Source organism: Oryctolagus cuniculus, chromosome 11 (genome assembly GCF_051225735.1).
Source record: "Oryctolagus cuniculus isolate XC-2025 breed Fujian yellow rabbit chromosome 11, ASM5122573v1, whole genome shotgun sequence".
NCBI lineage: Eukaryota > Metazoa > Chordata > Mammalia > Lagomorpha > Leporidae > Oryctolagus > Oryctolagus cuniculus.
The window spans coordinates 14,609,301-14,629,347 of NC_142877.1; the positions used below are offsets into that span (position 1 = coordinate 14,609,301).

Here is a 20,047-nt window from a genome sequence, read left to right on the forward strand (position 1 = left end):
CACTACTTTTAAAAATTATTTATTTATTTAGAAAGGCAGAGTGACAGAGAGAGGAAGAGGGACAAAAACATCTGCCATCTACTGGTTTGCCCCCAGATGCCTCCAACAACAGAGGATGGGCCCAGCTGAAGCCAAGAGCCTGGAATTCATCCTGGGTTTCTCACGTGTGCTGGGGAGGACCCCAGTACTTGAGTCATCACCCACTACCTTCTGAGTGCATTAGCAGGAAGACAGTGCTCTGGCACAGAGGGTTAGGCCATCACCTGCAGCACTGGCATCCCATATGAGTGACAGTTTGAGTCCTGGCTGCTCCATTTCCAATCCGGCTCCCTGATAATGGCCTGGGAAAGCAGTGGAAGATGACCCAAATACTTAGGCCCTTGCCACCTACATGGAGGACCAAGATGAAGCTCCTGGCTTCCACCTGGCTCAGCCCCAGCTGCTGGGGCTATTTGTAGAGTGAACCAGCAGATGGAAGAGCTCTCTGTCTCTTCCTAACTCTGCCTTTCAAATAAAAAAATAAATAAATCTTAAAAAAAAAAAAAAGCAGGTGGGACTTGATCCAGACATTCCAACATCCCAAGAGATGGCTTAAGCTGCTGAGCCACACTGCCCATCCCTACCTATTTACTTTTATATGGAATAATAGGATACATTTATTATTGTCCTTAATTTTGGGGGGATTAAAATAGAAGAGTATTGTGGTGCGGCAGGTTAAGCTGCCATTTGTGACACTGGCTTTCCACATCGCAGCAGCTGATTCCAGTCCCAGCTGCTCTGCTTTTGATCAAGCTTCCTGCTAATGCACCTGGGAAGGCAGGGGAGGACGGTCCTTGCCACCCACAAAGGAGTTCAAGCTGGAGGTCCTGGCTCCTGGCTTCAGTTTGGCCCAGCGTGTAAGCCAGTGGATGGAAGACTGATCTCCACTCTCCCCATTTTGTCTCTCCCCCGCCTCTCTCTGCAAGTAAAGTAATTAAGTAAGTAAGTAGGTAAATAAATAAATAAATCTTTAAAAGAAAATAGAACAGGCCTTCCAACATGCTGTTCTATAGTCGGAAGCAAGGGGAAAAAAGCTCATGGGAGAAAAAGTAATTTATTTCCTAAGCATTTATGACTTTTATTTTTTAAAAGGTGAAAAAAAATCCTTACTTAAAAAAAAAATTTCCCCCTTTCAAGTCCAAAAGAAAGCCTATAGCTGTTGTTTGAAACTGCTCAGTGTTCAGATGGTGTGGGGGCTGACTCCGGGCTGTTTTCTGACCCCCTTCATTCCCTCCAAAGCCAATTCTCTCCTCTCTTGGGAGCGACTGGGAAACAGCCCCGCCAGCCGCAGCGTCTTCCTGTCTCCAAGCAGGGGCTCTGGCGTCTCTAGCGCAGGGGCCAGGAGTCCAGGCAAGTGAAGTAAGGTGTTCTGGGAATCCCTTAATGGGAGGAGAAAGGCAATGATGACATACAGGGGAAAAGCAGGAGAGCATTCCCAACAGGCTCTAAGGGACACCGCCTCTGCTGGATGTGCCACTTCACAGCTACCAGGAGGGCGCCTTCCACCCTCCCCTGGTGGAATGCTTCAAGGCTTTTTTTAAAATGTACCTGAGAGGGAGGGAGGGAAGGAGGAAAGCAGGGAGGGAGGAAGGGAGGAAGGGAAAGAAAAGAAAAGAAAGAGGAACAGGTAGAGAGCTCCCATTTGCTGGTTCACTCCAGATGATGACTGGGGTGAGCCAAGGGTTGAAGCCAGGAGCCAGATTCCAGTCTCTTATGTGGTGGCAGGAACCCAATTACTCACGCCATCACCAATGACTCCTAGGGTCTGCATTAGCAGGCAGCAGCTTGAACCAGGAACCAAAAATGGGTATTGAACCTGGGAACTTTGAAATGGGTGTAGGTATCTTAACTAGCACCTTAACTGCTAGGCCAATATCTGTCTCTGCTTTTAACTTTTTAAAATATATATTTATTGGGGGTGGTGCTGTGGCGCAGCAGGTTAACACCCTGGCCTGAAGCGCAGGCATCCCGTATGGGCGCTGGTTCGAGACCCGGCTGCTCCACTTCCAATCCAGTTCTCTGCTACGGCCTGGGAAAGCAGAAGTTGGCCCATGTCCTTGGGCCCCTGCACCCACATGGGATACCCGGAAGACGCTTCTGGCTCCTGGCTTCAGATTGGAGCAGCTCCGGCCATTGTGTCCAATTGGGGAGTGAACCAGCGAATGAAAGACCTCTCTCTCTCTCTTTGTGTCTCTCTGCCTCTCCTCTCTCTGTGTAACTCTGACTTTCAAATAAATAAATAAATCTTTAAAATTTATTTATTTATTTGAAAGAGTTACAGGGAGGGAGGGACAGAGGTCTTCCATTTGCTGGTTCACTTCCCAAGTGGCCACAATGTCCAGGAGCCAGGAGTCCCATCAGGGTCTCACATGGGTGGCAGGCACCCAAACACTTGGGCCATTCTCTGCTGCTTTGCCCAGCCATTTGCAGGGAGCTGGATCAGAAGTGGAGCAACCAGGAAATGAACCAGCACCCATATGAGATGCCAATGTCACAGGTGGTAGCTTTACCCACTAAGCCAACATGCCAGCCCTAGCTTTATTTTTTTCTTAATATTTATTTGAAAGGAAGAATTACAGAGGTGAGAGACAGAGAGAGAGAGAGAGAGGTCTTCCATCCATTGGTTCACTCCCCAAATGGTCGCTATGGCCAGAGCTGGGCTGATCCAAAGCCAGGAGCTGCTTCTGGGTCTCCCACATGGGTGCAGGGGCCTAAGCACTTGGGTCATCTTCTACTGCTTTCCCAGGCCATAGCAGAGAGCTGGATTGAAGTAGAGCAGCTGGGTCTCAAACCAGCACCCATATAGGATGTTGGCACTGTAGGCGGTGGCTTTATCTACTACTCACAGTGCAGGTCCCCAGCCCCAGCTTTTAATTCTACTTTACTGATAACAAAGGTTTCATTGAAATAACAATACTCCTGATTCCTACAGGTCTTCCTGTTTTACAAAGCACGTTTTGCAGCAGTACCTTTGTTCTGCTCCCACTCCTGCCTTCTGATGCACTTTCCAACAGCAAATACCAATCACAAAAGCCTGTATCCTCGGGCCCTGCCCACTCCTCTTCCCCTCCCCTAACCCTAAGCTTCGCCCATCTTTCTTTTCCCTCTCCCTCTGTGCTTTAGCCACACCGATGGCTTTTGAATTGCTCCAACCTCTGCACGCCTTCTTGTCTTGAGCCTGTTCCCCCAGATAACTCACCCTGCCTGCAATATTCTTCCGCTTCGCAGCACCCCTCTTCTCCCTCTCTCCCTTGGTTCTCACAAGAATTGGCTCTGCACCTCAGGCTAAGCACCATGTCAAGAAGGAAGCCCCACAACCACACCACAGTCTCCTCTTTACTCACCCAGTTTACCGACTTCACACCACCACCATCTGTCCTTGTCATAGGGTCATGCCTATGGTATTTAACATCATCCACCTATCACCTTGCCCAGTGCCTGGCAGATATTAGGTGACCAATGTATACCAGCTGAATACATGAGAAATTGATTGACGTGAACTGAGGGCTCAGGAACTGCTCCTCCACCTTCTTGCGCTTTCTGTGGCATTGTACCCACCTCCCTTGGGGCACATGATCATACCTGGTGGTCACCCAAGTCTTGTTTTTCCTACCACACTGAGCACCATTTCCCACAGCACCCTGTAAAATGCCTAACACCCCAGAGTTCTTAACAGTGGACAGAAATGAAGGCTGCAGCCCCTAACCAGTCCCAGATGGAGCTTCTCCTTCCCAGCAGACCGCAGCACGGCAAGCCAGCATCGGATGGGATGCAGACCAACATGAGGCTCTGCCCAGGAGACACTGAAGTTAGAGCTAAACTGGAAATGCGGTGGCGTGCGTGGGTGGGGGATGGGGAGACAGGCCCTTATCCAAAAACCAGAGAAGGGAAATCACTGAGTGGGGACTTATTTTAAGTATGTTTCTCTGTACTGTCTAGCCTTCCTTCCTTGAACAGGTTCTAATTTTATAATCAAGAAAAACCACAATAAATGTTATAAAAACAAACCAACAGAAAATCCAGCCATGATTTCAGACAGAATCACCCAGCCCTATGCTGCTTCCTTACTGCACCTTGGGATTCTGTTCCAGGCCTTCTCAGTATCTCTATTCTGTTAGAGCGCTTTTCAGTCCTGAGGCCACGGGCGACAGGAGGGTGCTAGGAAGAGAGCTTCAGCAGGGGGCTGCTCGCAGTGGCTCCCCATGCAGAGGTCGGCCAGCTTTGAGTGTCAGGAATGGGAGAGGCGGGTGGGAGGAGTGGGAATGACCAGCCAGCTCAAGACCAAGGCCGGCGCCTGAGCCGACCCCCACTGACTGGCACTCTGGAGCACTCCTGCTCACGGATTTCTCTGAGAGCACTCTCTACTTGCCACTGCAATGATTCATCCACTCGCCTACCCTCCCCCGTGCAGAGAATTCAACAGTACCAGGGGCTGCATCTTTAATCACCCTGTCCGTCTAGCCCAGTGCTTAGCAGGACAAGGTCCTCTCCAGACGTTCACTAGCTGGTCAGACCGCACCCATAAAGGACAGAACCTAATCACTGACCTAGGTCTCTGGAACACAGTAAGAATGTACAGACCTCGAAATACTTAATTTCTTTAGTGTCCTGAGGGTCTACTACTCAGCTCTGGAGCACCAAGTTGAAGCCAGCAATATCTCGCAAGATTAAAGAGGTTTCCGGGGCCAGCGCTGTGGCACAGCGGGTAAAGCCGCTGCCTTCTGCAGTGCTGGCATCCCATATGGGTGCCAGTTCGACTCCCAGCTGCTCCACTTCCGATCCAGCTCTGCTATGGCCTGGGAAAGCAGTAGAAGATGGCCCAAGTCCTTGGGCCCCTGCACCCTTGTGGGAGACCTGGAAGAAGCTCCTTGTTCCTGGCTTTGGATTGGCACAGCTCCAGCCATTGCGGTCAACTGGGGAGCGAACCAGCAGATGGAAGACCGCTCTCTTTCTCTGCTTCTGCTCTGTGTAACTCTTGACTTTCAAATAAACAAATCTTTAAAAAAAAAAAAAAAAAAAGAGGCTTCCTTTAAAGTTAGAGAATGCAGGCTTCCTCAGCAAGAGCAGATTTTTTTTAAAGATTTATTTATTTATCTGAAAGTCAGAGAGAGAGAGAGAGAGAGAGAGAGAGAGAGAGAGGTCTTCCATCCGCTGGTTCACTCCCCATCTGGCCACAACAGCTGAAGCTGTGCCAATCCGAAGCCAGGAGCCAGGAGCCTCCTCCGGTGTCTCACGCGGGTACAGGCGCCCAAGGACTTGGGCCATCCTGTACTGTTTTCTCAAGCCACAGCAGAGAGCTGCATCAGAAGTGGAGCAGCCAGGGCTCAAACCAGTGCCCATGTGGGATGTGGGCGCCTCAGGCCAGGGTGTTAACCTGCTGCGCCACAGTGCCAGCTGAGCAGATACATTCTGATCTGCAATGCAGAATCACTCAGGGGTAAGCGTGTGGCCTAGCATTTAAGCCCCCACTTAGGATGCTGGGGGTTCCTTATTGGAATGTCTGGGTTTGAGTCCTTGCTCCGACTCCCAATTCCAGCTTTCTCCTAAGGCAGACCCTGGGAGGCAGCACTTGCTGGCTCAAGTAGTTAGGCCCCTGTCATCCATACAGGGGGCCTGGACTGAGTTCCAAGCTCTCAGCTTTGGCCTGGCCCAACCCCAGCTGTTGTGGACATGTGGGGAGTAAACCAGTAGATGGACAATTTCTGTCTCTGCCTCTCAAAAGAAAACAAAAATATTCTTTCAAAAAAAAAAATTCAGCATTGCAGTTGACTACAACTTCCCAAGGAACCATGGGCTCAAAGTTCTCATAAAGCATTTCCGATGGGCTTCCAGGAGGCAGTGAGCTCAGCCACAGGTCAGGATTAACAATCTGTTCCCAAAAATTTTAAGTTTTCTCCCCTGTCTCCACTTAGGCATCACATCTGGTCCCTTGTGACAACCCTCAAGGTTCATTCGGTGAGCTCAGCTTCTTGTCACACACAGCACCTGTTACCAGTTTCTTCCTTAAGTGGCTGGGCTGGGTCCTTTGGACCCAGGAGGAGCACCCATTTCTGCTTTTGACCTTAGCACTGGCTGGCTGGTTTAAGGTTCAGTTTCACCAACTGGGTGATGACAGGAAGCAGCACTGAGGCTTGGTCAAGAGTCGACACAGCAGCTCCAGAGTCCATCACAGGTGACTTCAAACTCATAAGGTCAGAGACTTCAGGTTGTTCAGACAAATGCCATCCCACGACTGAGCACCTACGACTTGTGTACCTGGCTAACATTCTCTCTCTGGAAACTGTAAAGCAGCTAAACCTGAGCACATATGTTTGTACCGAGGAGGTGCGTCACGGGCCACATGCCGTCTCATCCCCGGGTGCCTCTGTAAAGTGGGGACAGTTGTGGCTCTGGGAGGCGGTGTGACTTGTGCCCGCGATTTCCCAGCCAGGAGGTGATGAGGGCAGAGCTCTTCTTACCTGCTCTCCTCGCTAATCTCTCATCTCTCGCTGAGTCCTAGATTCAGTGTGTCTACACTGACACACTCTGGACCCCAAATGCCCTCAGGGGCCAGGGGCCAGGCAGGAGGCTAGAGAGCATAATACACCTAGGAAGACACACCTCAGGGCACGCAAGTGAAAAACAAAATCCGACTCTGACTTCCGCCTCTAGTCAATCGTCCTCATTTGGTAGCTGGAGAAACCGAGGTCCAGGGAGGTGCTGTGGGGAAGAGGTACGGTGCAACAGGACCCCCATCACTCCTTAGTCACAGCGGCTCTAGCACTGAGACCCTGCACAGTCACGTCACCTCTCTGTGTCTTACATCATTTCTGCAAAGATTAAAAGGAGTCAGCATATCCAAGGTGCCCAGCCCTCTGCATGACCCACATTCCAAGATGCAAAAGCCAAGTAAGAGTTCTGGACACAGCGGTCTCTCTAGAAACCACCTCCACCCTCCACCATGCCCTCAGCTCACTGCCCGCGTGGAGGGCTAAGGAGAGGTGTATCAGCAAAAGCACACTGACTCAGCACAAATGAGGAACCAGTCGCCCTCCTGGGGTCCACGAGGGTCTGCACTGGGGGCTATGAGGCATTTCACCACATTGCCATTCCTTGCCTCCTAGCAGGGACCACAAAGTCCAGGCCACTTCCTTAGAGAACATCACCCCCTCACCACCACCTTAGGAACAGGGATGACTTCCTTCATTATCCAAAGTCTCAAGACTGGGGGCCTGGAGTGAGACAGGAGGAAGCCCGGGGTTCCCACTGCCCGTGCCAGTGGCTGGTTCCACACAGCAGGGGGCTGGGAAGCCCTTAGAGACAAACATCCCTTAAACCGTCAAGCCCTGGGACCTGGGAAACACAAAATCCAAGCTCTGACTTCTGCTGTTCTTTGTGCCTTGGCTGTGGTCACCTTCCCCTGCAGCAGTGTAGCTAGGCTTGGGTTCAAAGAAGCGAGCAGGGAGGCCAATCTCTTGCCAAACTAGGAGTGAGGCGGCGGGCCTGCGGTGAAAATTGGGTGAGCTGTATTCCTGTGTACCCGTGTTTCAGGCTTTCCACTTGACCACGGGCCATGTGATGGGCAGGACACACACACACACAGGGGGCACCCGGTCAGGGGAGACACAGGGAATGGAAGTTTTACCAATAATTATGTACACTTTAGGTGAACACTAGGAAGGCGCTCAGAACCATGTGGCAGCATGTAGTGGACAGGGGCCCGCAGTGAGCGAGGTTAGGGAGTGAGAATGCTGACCACCCAGTGTGATGGAAATGGCAGAACAGAACACAGGGCCTGTCACTGCCCGAGTGCTCAGTCGTATTCTCTCCTCTCTGTTCAAGTGTGCCTGCTGGTACATGCAGGTACACACACACACGTGCGCACACACACCCCGCTAAGACTTTTTCTCATTCTTCAGAAACACTAAACCTGAAAAAAAATCACTAAAACTTACAAGTAACTTAATAATGCCGTCTGCTTCTTGTCTTTTTCAAAAACTGAACTTAACAAGTCACCAGTTTGTAGCCACTCTGAGAAACTGAAATCTCTGAAGCCACAGGAGTCCCCAAGGGGAAAGAAATACAGAATTCACATCAAGCTAAATTTGGAAACATCGAAGTTGTCTCCCCATTTAGGTACAAAGGAAGAAACAGATCCAGAGAGGGTGAAACACTTGCTCAAGGTTACCTAGTTTTCTTGGGTGGCCCTTCTGATACACAGTAGCTTTTGCTTTTTTAAAGCAGAAATCTTTCTCCATTAACTAGCACTTCTCAAACACCATGAACCTGCTAACGGGAGGTGGGTCCCAGCATGCGCAGGCTACTTCTCCAGCCTTGGGAGAGCCCTCAGCTCGGGGACCCACCAGGAAGGGCCCTTCCCTTTCTCTATGCACAGAGTAGCTTAGCTGAAAATCCTGAAAACAGCAACAAACAAATGCCTAGGAGCTTAGGTGTTCTGTTTATTTTCTAGGCATAAACAGCACAATTTTTTTAAAAGGAAGCAATAAAAAGATCAGAGCCAAAGTTAAAGATCTCCAACCCTCCCTCTGTCTCGGAGACCCCACCACCCAGCCACCAGAGCACTGGGGTCATCTGTGGCGACTCTGAGACCTAACCCCACCTCTAACAGAAGCTTAGCACAGCAACCCTGCACCCGTGCGAGCAAGGTTATCAGTCATCTCCACTTTCAGAGACACTTCTTTCTAGAATGTTTAAGACTTTCTGTAAGATGTTTGCAATCAGAAAAAAAGCGGGGTTTTACAGGCACCGCCTCCCAGGCAGGATTTATTTCTTGCCCTCTATTTGGGGCAAGGAGCTGCTCTGAGGCTCTGGGTGCTCTGTCAAAGTTCTTTGGTAAGAAAGTCAAACAGCAGCTGAAGGAAGCCCAGCTGTGACTCCTGAAGCCCCAGCTCTAGCCCTGGGCTGTTCCAGACCAAGCTCGCATATATTACAACATAAAAATAGACATTGTGTGACCAGCAGGCTGGAGAGTGAGCTCTCCAGAGAGCTCCGCGGAGCGAGTTAACTTTTACTTACAAGAGCACTTTCCTCAAAGCCCAAGAGGAGACAGATGTCAGAAAGCAGGAGTCAGGATCAGCAGGCTGCCTGCGCTGCGGGAGGATCCTCTCTCGCCCTTTCTCCCTCCCCCCGTGTCTCCCAAATGAAAAGCACTTCGAGGTTTTAGAGGGTGTTTCCCACGTCTCGGGCCAACTAAGTCCCCATTTGTTGTAACCCAACACTCGGCCTGATGATGTCAACCACTCAACTCACTTGCTCAGTTTCCACTTCTCCGTCCACGGGGCAGATCCATTTCCCTTGGACAATGAGCCGGGGGCTGTAACTGCAACCCAGGCCTGTCACAATTGCCTAACATCCTTCCTTCAATTTTCTACCCTGCAGCCCCAGTGACAAAAGGCTTCCTATCTGCTCACCGAGCCCGGCTCCCAGCGTAAACCCCTGTGCCTCTGTTACTGCTGGCTGTGGGCCATCTAGTTTGCTCAGCTGTGCTTTAACTCATTTCTCTGGTGCTGAACACACGACATAATAATATAAGAGGAGATCGACACCCCACCCCACGCCACCCCACCTCCGTCTCTTCTTTCTGTGCAACTTCCAAGTAGTTAAATTCCTCCATAAGTTTCCTAGGCACAGGCCGGGCATGGCGTGTGAGCCTGTCCTTGGGCCCACAGGAAAGGCTTGGAAAGGGCACAGCTCTGCTGCGTGGGGTACTGGACGCGACCTGGTCAATCCCCAGCTGGATGAATGGCCTCCACCAAGGCAGCTCCCTCTCGGGACCCCACCTTCCCCATCAACAAAACAGCCTTGCAGTTTCCCACTTCAGAAATCCCAGTGCCCGAGGAGCTCATCAACAAATGCCTTAGAAGGCCTTTTACTAGAAACTACCCAACTACAGGCTTGAGGGCGGGCAGAACCCTGCGGGAGAGAGGCCACAGCCCAAGACACAAGGCTCTGCCCAGCTCCTTTAGGCCCCTGGGCAGTGGAGCTGAACTATTTCTCTGGGAGAGGAGGAGTCCCGGGGGACACCAAGAGCGGCAGCATCACTACCAGACTGAAAAGGACAAGGATAAGAACGGAACTGTCCTTAGGGGCCCGCGTGGAATAATCGTCATTTCTCCGTGGAGTGCCTGGTGGTGAAGACGCACAAAACCTCTCTCCCCACCTGTGTGTCCCGTGGGAAGCAATGCGGCATGCGGGGGGGAACATCTCACAAGCTGGAGATGAAGATCTGTGTCCTGTGTGACTTAGTTTCTCTGAATTTCAGTTTTTAAGCTACAAAACAGGCCACAGTATTGCTTCTATGACTGTGAGACTTAAACACCACAGGTAAGGGGACTGAAAGTGGCACATACGAAGTGCTGAAGAGATGTTAATAACTGCACATAACCTCACCTGATTCTCCTAACACCCTTAGAATTAAGTACCCAATCTTTCTTGGACAGGAAAACGAAACACAGAAGTGACTTGCCCCGGGTCACACAGCTCAAAATGAAAGGGCCTGAGTTAGAAATGGAGTCTCTGAACCCCTAACTAGGTCAGCACCCCGCCCCCAGTACCAGAGATCTCTCTCTAAAGCGTGACTCTGCCCAGCCTGAGGGTGGAGACACGTCTGCCACTGGGTGGAGTGGGTGCCTACCTTCTTTGCCAGCAACACACGCGTGCCTGATGCAAGTCCCACTTCGCTGCCTGTCCCAAAGGAGCAGATCTGAAGCCGCCAACGCTGCTGGGCTGGGGACGGCAGTCAGGGCCGAGTCTGCTGAGAAAGCAGCTCCCTCCAGGAGGGGCAAGGCCACGGCAGTTTGTGACTTAACGAGCACTTCAATCTGTTCTCAGAAACTCTGACGCTTCCCAGGGAAGGTCCAAGCACAGGCGCTTCTCTACCAAGGTGAAGGCTTTTCAAGTCGGTGTATGCAGGACTGGCAGGGAGTAAAAAGCGCATCAAGCTGGGAACCGCGGGGCGGGGGGGGGGGCGGGCGGCAGTCTCCCGCTGAGAGGTCTGGCTCTCCGCTGGTCCTGTGGGGCTCTCGTGTGAGTTGGCACACGCTGTAAATTCACAAATCCTCACAACACCCCGCTGCCCAGTCTTCACAGCAGGACACTACTTTCTGATCCTGACAATTTCACGTCCTCTGCCCTGATGATGTGACGACGACACAAAGAAGGCCCTGTCCTCCCCAGAAGGGAGAAGAGCATGTTCGCTGAGCGCCGTCGGGCAAGCCGCAGGGACCACAGGCCGGGCCGACGTGTGGCCGCGCCTTTACTCCAGCTGCGCAGTGGGCGACAGGAAACGGACCCGGGCCACCTTACACCTGATGCTCTGAATCGTATTATTTGAACAAAAACAATGGTAACGAGCCCATTCATAAACACAACAGTACCATACACCATTTTCCTCCAGGACACGTACTCAGTAACGCTTGCCTCACGGACGAACAACCCCACAGTTGTGGCGGGATCCGTGAGCACAGGCACGCTCCTTCTGGATGACCAGGGACAGCAGTGGACACACACTGTGGACTGGGCCCCCGCACTGTGCCAAGCACGTCACGAACACCGCTCTGCAGAACCCTCACAGCCGTCAGGCACAGGACACGTTACCATTCACACCTTCCAGCTGCGACAAAGACGCAGGCGAAGCTGCCCAGGCTGCTCAGGCTCAGGGCTGCCTGGGGCCGGGCTGCGTCGGAACTGAAAGGGCTTTCCCACAAGAAACGTGGGCTGTGCTTCAGACAGTCCCAGGGCGCAGGAGGCAGGCTGCGTGTGTGCGCACAGACAGCCCTGTTGTCCCCCCTCCCCCACCCCACCCGGACCAGGTCTTCCCTACCTCTGAACGTCCTTATTCCTCACGTGTCTCTCTTACGAAACATATCCCTGGGGCAGGGGTTGCAGTGCCCACATCCCATATTGCATCCCATACTGCTGCCTGCTCCTCTTCTGATCCAGCTTCCCGTAATATGCCTGAGCAAGCAGCCCACCCCCTATCTGGGAGACCTGGTTGGAGTTCTGGGCTCCTGGCTTTGGCCTAGCTGCTGCGGGTATTTGGGGAGTGAACCAATGGACAGACGATCTCTCGCTCTCTGTCACTCTGCCTTTCAATCAGATTTAAATAAATATTTAAAAAACTAAAGAAACATATCCCTTTCTCCTTTGAGATATCTATTTAGTTCTGGGCAGGTCTTATGCCTCTGCTAGCATCTGATCTTAAGGAAAAGATCTGTGTCTAAGTTAGCAGCATTTTGTAAGTATTGAGGCGCTTATTTAAATAAGGACATCATAAACAAACCCAAACTTCTACTGAGTGTGAACCATTCGCAGGTAATGTTCTAACTGCTTTATATAAGTCATCTCTAATCCCACAGCGATCCTGATGCGGTAGGCATGATTTTACCGCCACTCGACACATGGGGAAAGTCCAGACACAGATGAGCCCAGTGATTCGTTCAGCTAGTACCTGAAGAGGATCTGTTGGATGGAGCGTGTGAATTAATTGATTCTGGCCACCATGACTCGCTTTCCAGCACAAACTGCTGCTGTGAACTGCAGTCAGCTCCTCAGCCGTCAAGGGCAGGTCCCTGCCGTCGCGATGTCCCCACTTCCTCACTCTGCCACAGTCAGCCCGGCCTTGCTTTTTCTGGTCAACTGGGAAGCATACTCACGGAGATTCATAAATCAGAGTAGATTTTGTTTTCTTTCCAATTACAAGGAGTGTATGTTATAAAAGAGCAAATACACAGAACAGGAGGACAGGGAGGAAAATCATTCATTATCCCACTACCCAGAAACAACCAGTTAACCTCCTAGTGCAGCGCCCCACAGGAGGAACCACACTTATGCTCTGCTCAAGATGGTTTTGAAGTCAGAAACCTTTGTTACTTCGCAGGGGCAGGGAGTGGAGAAGAACCAACCCCCCCCCCCACCCCCGCTGCCACGTCTGCTGAATGTACGTAACGTTGGCTTCAGAGTACACCTAGTGGTTTACAGTCAGGTGCCGGGTTCTGAGGCTACTTCCTGGCCTCCAGAAACCGCTGATGCAGTGTGTCTGACGGACAGCTGGCAGGAGCCAGGAGGCCTGACTCCAGAGAGCCTGCACCCAAAAAATGCACACCCTGGAAGGCTGCAACACTGTCTTCTTCTTCCTTCTTGTTTTGTTCAACTCCTGCTCGGTCATCAGATCTCAAATTCAAGGTCACTTCTTAGGGATGCCTTCTGAGTCACCTTAGCTCCCCCTGCTGTGCTGGTCCCATGTTCTCCCTTCTTCACAATCCTTAACACACATCACTGTCAGTACAAACTGTGTGTTGCCCTCCTGGACTTTAAGCTCCATGAGGTCAACAACATGTCTCCCTGCTTTACTGATGGATCTGATCCTGTGTGCCTACAACAGTACCTGGTACAGAACAGGAAACCCAATAGTATTTTCTAAACACACACACGCACACACACATGCATGTGTGCACCCCCCACCCCCACATACACACATAGTCCAGGCTTGGAATAAAACGATAACATGCTTTAAAACAAAAAAGAGCCATGTCTTCCAAACCAGAAACTGTTTTCCCTCTTGGAGAGGATCATTACAGAGTAACGGAGTTCATGTTAAATAACTCCTGAGGGACAGGAGAGAGTCACAGAAGCCCAAAGGCATAGGGAAGCTGAAGTTCAGAGCACAGGGACAAGAAAGCCCCAACGCAAGTGGCTGTGTGGGGCCCCAGGGAGCCCTGGTCTGGAGAGGGCAGATATGGAGACAGGACTTAGGAGAAAGGACACAAAAAGACATGGCTCTTTTTTGTTTTAAAGCATGCTATTGATTTCCTCCAGGCCTGGGCTACTGTGTGTGTGCGTGTGTGTGTGTGTGTGTGTGCATGTGCGTGTGCATGTGTAGAAAATACTACTGGGTTTCCTGTTCTGTGCCAGGTACTGTTGTAGGCACTCAGGCTCAGAGCCGTCAGTGAAGCAGGGCGACGCTGTTGACCTCGTTGAAGGTCCGGTGCCGGGGCTTCAGCCCCCACACCCAGAGTGCACAGGAGGCCTGGAAGCTCTGTAGAAAGCACAGGTAGTGACCCTGGCTGGCTTCCTCTGACATTTGAGGCCCCAGTTCATGTGCCCCACAGCAAAGTGCACCCTGCCACTTGGTGCAGGGAGCTTCCAGCAGCTCCCCAGGCAGGGAGAGGCCTGTGGGAAAACCAAGCCCTTCCACAGGAAAGCAAGGCCTCGCCCCTGGAAGGAGTCTTTCATTACCAAACGTGAACGGCCAGGAGGAGCATCACAGGGCATTAGAAGAAAACCTACAGCGTGGCCAAGACTAAAACAAAAAGGAAACAGACCCTACGGAGAAAAAGAAAATTCACACAAGAAGTTTTTTTAAAAAATTCTTTAGTTTTCAGAGATTTTGAAGATATCTGTCCATAAAACATAAAGAAATAAATTGATTAAAAACAAGCTCTGTGCCGGCGCCACGGCTCACTAGGCTAATCCTCCGCCTGCGGCGCCGGCACACCAGGTTCTAGTCCCAGTTGGGGCACCGGAGTCTGTCCCAGTTGCCCCTCTTCCAGGCTAGCTCTCTGCTGTGGCCCAGGAGTGTAGTGGAGGATGGCCCAAGTGCATGGGCCCTGCACCCCATGGGAGACCAGGAGAAGCACCTGGCTCCTGCCATTGGATCAGCGCGGTGCGCTGGCTGCAGCAGCCATTGGAGGGTGAACCAACGGCAAAGGAAGACCTTTCTCTCTGTCTCTCTCTCTCTCACTGTCCACTCTGCCTGTCAAAACAAACAAACAAACAAACAAACAAAAAACAAGCTCCTACTCTGGCCTCAGAATCAGCCCTTAAGGCATTTGGATCTGGCTAAAAAGCCCACAAGAGCATTTCAGGCGTGGAAAGCCAAAATGGTGGCAAAAAATGACCTACATGAAAGATCTCTGTGAATGAGACCCCAGTGGAAAGAAGGGGCCATCAAAGAAGGAGGTACTTTTCTCTGAAGGGAGGAGAGAACTTGCACTTTGCTTATGGCCCTGTCTAAATAATGATGGAGTTTGTGGACTCAAAAGGCTTCCATAGCCTTGGCAGCTCATGACAAGAGCCTCGGGTGATTACTGATGTCATAAATAAGAGTGTCAATTGTTAAATCAACAATGGGAGTCACTGTATACTTGTTCCCCATGTAGGATCTCTAGTGGTACTGTGAGAATTAACTGTAAAACTTGTCTTCAAGTCGTAATTTATACTTTGAGTGTCTGTGTGGGTACAAACTGTTGAAATCTTTACTTAGTATAGAGTTGGTCTTCTGTATATAAAGATAATTAAAAGTGAATCTTAATGAAGAATGGGATTGGAGAGGGCGTAGGAGGTGGGACGGGAGTGGGTGTGGGAGGGTGGGTATGGGGGGAAGAATTGCTACAATCCAAAAGCTGTACCTATGAAATTTATATTTATTAAATAAAAGCTTACTAAAAAAATCTTTGATGCCATACAACCTGATGCAATTAACATCCTATTTTGCTTAATAAACTGATAAATTATATTATCTTCAAAAAACAAAACAAGCTCTTAGAAATTAACAATATGAATTCTGAAATTAACAATCCAGTAGAAAGACTAGAAGATAAGACATCTTTCAAAATATAAGGGAAAAATATTCATAGGATAAAAAAGGATCTTGTTATAAAGCAATAATCTAGGAAGTCTAACATCAGATTAAATAAAAATTTCAGAAAAAAAATACATCTAAGAAACAAGGAAATCTTCTAAGAGCTAATGGGGAGATCTGAATATTTGAACTGAGAAATCTGAAAAGTGCTGAGTAGGAATGTAGCTAGACTGCCTTCTAACCTTCCAGAATTCAGAAGAAAACAATTCAAAAGGCTTCCCGAGGGACAACAGCCTGTTTCAGAAGAAAAGAATCAGATTGGTATCAGACTTCTTAGCCCCAGTACTGAAGACAATAGGAAAGTCCTAAAGGAAAATTATTTGGAACCAAGAATTCTATGCTTAACTGGGCAAGATAAAGGTATTTTTAGCTATGCAAGGACTTGGAACAATTGATTTCTCATGCACTATTTTCTCAGTAAGTTCCTGGAGAATCTGTTTCCCCTAAATGACGGTTTAAAGTTAGGAAAAAGCAGTAGTCAGAAAACAGGGCACTACCGTGACAGAGGTGAAAGGAATGCCAGGATGACGAGGGCAGCTCTGGGCTCAGCGGAGCCTCTAGCCTGGAAAGAACCTGGCTGATTAGAGGAGGAGGACAAAGGCTCCAGGAAAACCCAAGTGACAGACTCCCCACAGGTCTGCATACAGTGACGTGTGGAAAGGCTAAGCAACGAGGAACCAGGAAAACCAAGCAAACAAACACCAGGCTATTACTGAAGTCTGGGAAAAACAAAGTCATACAGAAAAGAAAAATAATTAGGATGCTACTGGCTCTGAATTAAATAATATTTATAATCCCACAACTGTAAAATATTGAATACAACTTTTACTAGAAACTGTGATCCTTGGAGGAAAGGGAGCATGAGGGCGGTTGTGCGCTCACAAAGGAATGAAAGCCTCACAGCCATTCGACAAGTCAGCAGGCAACACCTCCACTGACAAGTTAGGAAAAACGTGTGGTACTTGTTTGGATCTGATTAGAGAAAAAAATTTCATTGATTGGAAATTTTTGTTAATAACGAGGGGTTAATTATTAATAATTTCATGGGTTATAGGAGTAGTGCAGTTGTATCTAAACAAGGGCAGTCCTTATTAAGTAGTTATTGATAGGGCCAGTGTTATGGCAGAGCAGGTAGTTACTGATGGGCACAGGTTCGAGTCCCAGAGGCTCCAGTTCTGATCCAGCTCCCTGCTTATGCACCTGCAAAGCAGCAGCAGATGACTCAAGCTGTTGGGCCCCTGCTATCCACAAGGGAGACCCAGAAGAAGCTCCTCACTCCTGGCTTCGGATTGGCCCAGCTCCGGCCGTTGCAGCCATTTGGAGAGTGAACCAGCGAATGGAAGACCTCTTCGCCCACCCACCTCCCCACTCTGTAAATCTGCCTTTAAATTAAATAAATAAATCTCTTTTTAAGAAGTAGTTATTGATGAACGGTCTGTCTAGAACTTACTCCAGAATTACCTAGTAGCAGGAGGAAAGTGGCAACAGGAGCCGATGAAACGGGACTGGTCCCAGGCTGCCGATCTGGGAGCTGGGTAACGGCAGGTGAGGGCTCATTACAGAATCTCCAGTTTTACACATGTTTGAAACATCACAATCCTTTTAAGAAAACAGAGACGGCTACACAGAATACTAACTAGCTATCTGGAGAAAAACACCGGATTCAACAGTGACCAGAACCTGCGGTGTGTGCTCTTGGGAAGAAGACTGGGCGGAAGATAAAAAAGCATGAGCAAGGGGGTGAGCTGCTTTTGAGTTTTCAATGATATTGACTGTGAGAAGAACTAAGCAAAACTAATGCAGACGCCATTGTGGGAAAAAAATTTCAGAAAACAAATAGAGGGGCCGGCACTGTGGCACAGCAGGTTACGCCTCCGCCTTGGACACCGGCATCCCATACAAGGACTGGTTCCAGTGCCGGCTGCTGCACTTCAATCCGGCTCCCTGCTAATGCGCTCGGAAAGCAGTAGGAGATGGCCCGAGTGCTTGGGTCCCTGAACACACAGGGGAGACCTGACCGCAGCTGGGCTCCTGACTTCAGCCTGGCCCAGCCCCTGCCAATGTGGCCATCTGGGGCGTGGACCAGCAGATGGAGGATCTCTCTCTCTCTGTCTCTCCTTCTCCCTCTGCAACTCTGCCTTTCAAATAAATAAAATAAATTCCCCCCCCCCAAAAAATAGAGGTGATATTAGAGGGAACCAGCAAAAGAAGTAAATGCAGAAAATAAGTCGACTGCCTCGGGGCAAGAGGTAAGGAGGTGGGAGCCTTTCTGGACTCAAGACTTTTTTTCTTCTTTCAACCAAGCTCAAGTATTATTTGATTCTAAAAAGTCATTATTATCAGTTTATTAGTTTATTATCAGATTATTAGTAATCAGCTTTTGGTAGGGCCCTTAGCTAATCCCAACACCTTCAAATTGAATGTTTCTGAAGGTCTGGAATCCCAAATCCCCGAGGGGAGTACCTCCACATTAAGTGTAATAATTACCATCACTGCCATTTCACTGCTGTCGGTCTGTCAAGGCTTTATGCTAGCACACGTTCTCAGAACACTCCTGGCCGGAAGGGACTGCTATCCTCATCTTTCAGACGAAAACACCGAGGCTGAAACATGAAGTCAGCGAAGGCCAGGCCAGCGAGACTCTAATGCCAAACTCCTTTCCCTACCCAACCTGTCCTCCCCCATCCCCAAGTACTAATCCAGAAGTACTTTGACATAAAATTTCTCATCCACCCCATGCAGCAGGAGAGACAGTCTACCCTCACTTGGAAAATGAAAAAACTAAAGTTAAGAAAAGGCAGGCAATTTGCCCAGGAATCCAGGTTTCCTGACTTTTTTCTTTAAAGATTTATTTTAATTTGAAAGGCAGAGTTACACAGAGAGAGGGAGAGACAAAGACAGAGAAAGAGAGATCTTCTATCTGCTGGTTCACTCCCTAAATGCCCACAACAGCCAGGGCTGGGCCAGGCCGAAGCCTGGAGCCTGGAGTTTCTTCCGGGTCTCCTGTGTGGGTGCAGGGGCCCAAATACTTGGGCCATCTTCTGCTGCTTTCCTGGATGCATTAGCAGGGAGTTGCATTAGAAGCAGAGCAGCTGGGACTTGAACCAGCACCCATATAGAATGTTGGCAGCACAGGCAATGCCTAACTGCTGCTACGCCGCAACACCAGTCCCAGGCTTGCTGACTCTTAATCTAGTATTCCCACTACCACACCTTATCATGTGTCCCCTCCTCAACATCAGAATGCCCAGTTATTCAGAACCTCCCACAGGCAGCTGACCTAAGAGTCACTGTAAGTGAACGCAGCTGAAGCAGGAATTTAAAAAGAAAAACCAGACATATTTTTTCCAAAGGAAATAGAGTAATAAACCGTGGAATGTCCTCACTTGCTCTACTGTCAACATTTCGTGTGAGTCCTCAAAAGGGCTCCCCGAATGCCAGCAGCCTGCCCGCCTGGCGTACAGCAGATCAGCGCTGGCACGGGCGGCGCGGCGCAGTTCTGACAACCAGCACCGCTCTTCCTGGCTCCAAAGACACAGATGAGCTGTGCGTGCTTCTGCCCGAAAAGCGAACGTCTGTGCCTGCTCAGTCTTCACGCGTTGGCCATGTGGCTCCAGGGCTTTAAATAGTGCCAGGAATCTCAGCTCTGTGCTGCTCTAGAACAGAGGCGAGTTGACAAAGCTGTACAACAGGCTGGGGCAGGGGGAGCCGAAGCGGGGGACCCTCTGAGAGCTCATGTCTCCCAGGTAGAGAGGCAGCCCAAGTGCCTTGAGCCTGGTGTGAGATGCTGCGCCCCAGCCTGGGCTGGCGTCTGAATAATGGCCACGCAGCAGCTTGGGGGAAGAGGCTGTTTACTTGAGTTCAAACTATTTATAGCACCAGCAATCTGCACATATTTGGATGACAAATCTCTGGGCTTCAAGTGAGCGGTGCTTTGCTCCTGGACAATTTCACCAAACACATTCTCTCCCCACACCACCCCGGGCCCCTTGCTCACACACATTGCCCTCGGGATGTCTCATTTGATTTGCTAAGTTTAAAAAAGATTATAAAGAGAAATCACATTTAAGAACAAGTGACTCAATCTATTTGTCTATGAGTCTGAAGTACGGAGCATTCTCTTTTAGGCTTGAATCAGAAATTAAATTCTAATACATGTCTGTTCTATCAAAAATACACAGCTTTTGCATAAAGGGACAAAGCCGTACTGCACGAGCTGTGTAGCGTAACTGCACCGTAATGCTGCTGACCTCCGCTCGAGAACGCGCAGAACACACTTCTCCCAGCACAGCTCAGAGGACGACACAGAGCTCTCGGCAGAGACCACAAACGGTACGCGAACATACACATGCCAAACAAGCAACACAG

The 20,047-nt window shown here is 49.9% G+C and overlaps 1 protein-coding gene across 48 annotated transcripts in view; it reads right to left on the reverse strand.

Moving 5' to 3' along the window:
* The window catches only part of PKIG (cAMP-dependent protein kinase inhibitor gamma), a 98,173-nt gene that overhangs the window by 33,945 nt on the left and 44,181 nt on the right, over positions 1–20,047 (reverse strand). For 8 of the 48 annotated variants that reach the window (XM_070051807.2, XM_008274486.5, XM_070051814.2 and 5 more), the window contains exon 1: positions 9,055–9,247. The exons of 34 other annotated variants lie outside the window; for them this stretch is intronic. The gene's annotated coding sequence lies outside the window, so the exon portion shown is untranslated. Of the gene's footprint in view, positions 1–9,054; positions 9,260–10,672; positions 10,953–20,047 lie in introns of those variants that run through there. 6 more of the 48 variants (XM_070051802.2, XM_070051784.2, XM_017350595.4 and 3 more) reach the window with 5 other exon arrangements.